Raw genomic sequence first — 2721 nt, forward strand, 5'->3', positions numbered from 1 at the left:
TTAACTCAGTCTAGTCAGTTCAGTTAATCATGTTTAGTGTCTATTCTGATGGGAGTATTAATTAGCACCGAGTGAACCTTAGGATGGGAACCCACCTATTATATGAGGGTGTGATTCTTAGAAGCAATCCTTGCATTCTAGAACTATGTAACTAGCATAGGTTGAGACATCATACCTGTTATAGGAGGACAGATAAGGTGGATTAACTTGTTATATGAGGGTTCATACTATTCTCACTAGTATTAGCTGTTATACGAGGGTTACTCATATATTGTCCTTACCAGTGGTGCAGTATTAACACACTTCTAATTGGAGTTGCAGATTGGACCCCAACTCAGCCATAATGGCATATTTGGGGAATGTCGATTAGATGACTACTTCCCATAGTTTCAGTACAGAATCAAGACTGTTAGATACAGTTATTCAGTCTCACTAATAGAACTCAGATAGTTCTACAGTATTCAGGACTGTTAGATACAGTCAACTTAGAATAGTACGAAACTCAACTAGTTCCATCAAAAACTAGATTGTCAGATACAGTCGCTCAATATTAGTTATTTTAGTTATATAGTTACCAGTATCTTATGTTATCAATACTCAGAATCAATAATCATATTATCACAAACTCAGTTACAGTTATTATGTATTCATACATGTATTCTCACATTCATGTTATTCAGCCATTTAGTATAGTTCATGCATGTGAACCTTTTTCATCCAGCCTACCTCACATGCATACCAGTATATTCAAATGTACCGACGCATTTGTGCTATGGTGTTTTATACCATAGGTTCATAAGCATGAGCTCCAGCGCATCAGTAGCATTCCAGTCTCAGCAGTCAGAGTTAGCAGTGAGTCCTCATACTTCGAGGACTTGACTATTAATTTATTATCTCATTAATTTATTTTAGTAGTTGGAGTTAGTTAGGGACATGTCCCATCAACTCTTTATTCAGAAAACACAGTCAGTTAAAGGCTCTTCAGACTACAGTATGTTCAGACAGTTTATTCCAGTTGTTTTAGGTATTTCATACCCCCTCCAAATGTTATGTTTTATCAATTATGTTACGGTTTTGAACCTTACAGCCTTACAACCTTTATTTCTGTATTTATATAATATATTATGTAGTGTTTAGGTACAGATATCAATCATGGTTTAGCTTATGGTCCTTCAGGGTCATGAGCACCGTGTATCATTCTAGGTACTATATTCAGGGCATTACAGCCTTGGGTACGAGTGGTGGGGACCACTCATAGTAAAGGATATGACTAGTTTGGATATTCGTACCCACCTGATAAGATTTTTGGGAGTTTAAGTGAGGGCCATCTGGATATTTCCCTATTTAATCCAATAAGTCCCCATGGCTTATATTCCTACTGGGAGATTATTTTATCTATTATTCTATTCATTAACACTTAGAAACTTTTCTTAAATACTCTCCAATTCTCTCTAAGGATTTTGGTTAAAGGAAGGCTAGGGTTTTATTTCAAAGATTGATTTGGGGAATGTGTTGGTGATTTATCTCCATCATCTTCTTGGATTATGGTATGTTCTCTTCCCTCATTGTTATTTCCAACTAAAGGCATAGTTTTATACAATGTTTTCATGGTTTGATTAGTGTATGGTTTTGAATTTTCATATATAATTTGGGGTTTTTGGTTATAATTGCTTGTTTATAGTTTTACTATGTTTTAATTATGCTTTTATATGCTTTAATGATGGTTTTAAAAAATTGGTTGCCTAAGAATGGTTATTTTGTAACTGGATTTAGTTTTTGAGATACTATACCCCCAATATGTTTGATAAAATGCCTAAGAGAATGTTTTCACTACATTGTTGAATTTTAATGGAACTATTGCATGGTTTAAACTTGGTAATGGTAGCCTAACTAGTTAAATTGTTTGGAATGGTCAAAATGGAATGGTTTTGGTTTAACAATCATTCTTGTGGGATATAATGGAATCCCCCAAATAATCATAATAATGAAACACTAGTGGGGTACATGAGACTCCCCCAAGTTAATTTATAATGTGATTTATGGGTACATTGGACTCTGTTATTCTCAAAAAAGTTTGACTAGGGACAATACTTCCAAGTTATAGTTGGTATGAAAATACCACTATGTACAGCCTCGGTTAATAACAACGGTTTAGTTGGTTGGAAATAGTTTTAATTGGGCAATGGTGGTGGGGTAGGATACCTAACCATAAAAGTTAGAGTTCAATGAATGAACACTGAAAACTCATGTTTGCCAACATGAGGGGTAGGGCATGACCATTTTATGATACTATAAAGTATGCTAGAATCCTCTAAGTACATTGTGCATATGTATCATAGAGGGTGAGGTTACTTGGGAATCCCTTACTCTTATGGTATCTCTGGTTTAGGCGGCTACACGCATCAGGGCCTATTCATGGGGTTACACTAGACCCATATATCCCATGGGTGGTTAAGGTTGGTTAAGCTACTCATATCCAGGTTAATGATTTTAAATGTATGCTAAATATGGTTCCCCTTCTCGACATGGTTAAATATATATATGTGTGTGTATATTTGTATGGTTTGTATGCATATGGTTGGTTTTCTTGGTTTTATTGGTTGGTATTATTTTATCCTTATCGTGAGTTCATGCTAGCATTCACCCGCTAACCTATCTTAGGGTGGTAATATCCCTACGTGATGCAGGAACCGACCATTCTACTCTTGTTGCTTAGCTATC

The sequence above is a fragment of the Capsicum annuum genome, chromosome 7, assembly GCF_002878395.1.
Source record: "Capsicum annuum cultivar UCD-10X-F1 chromosome 7, UCD10Xv1.1, whole genome shotgun sequence".
In the NCBI taxonomy this organism is placed as follows: Eukaryota; Viridiplantae; Streptophyta; class Magnoliopsida; order Solanales; family Solanaceae; genus Capsicum; species Capsicum annuum.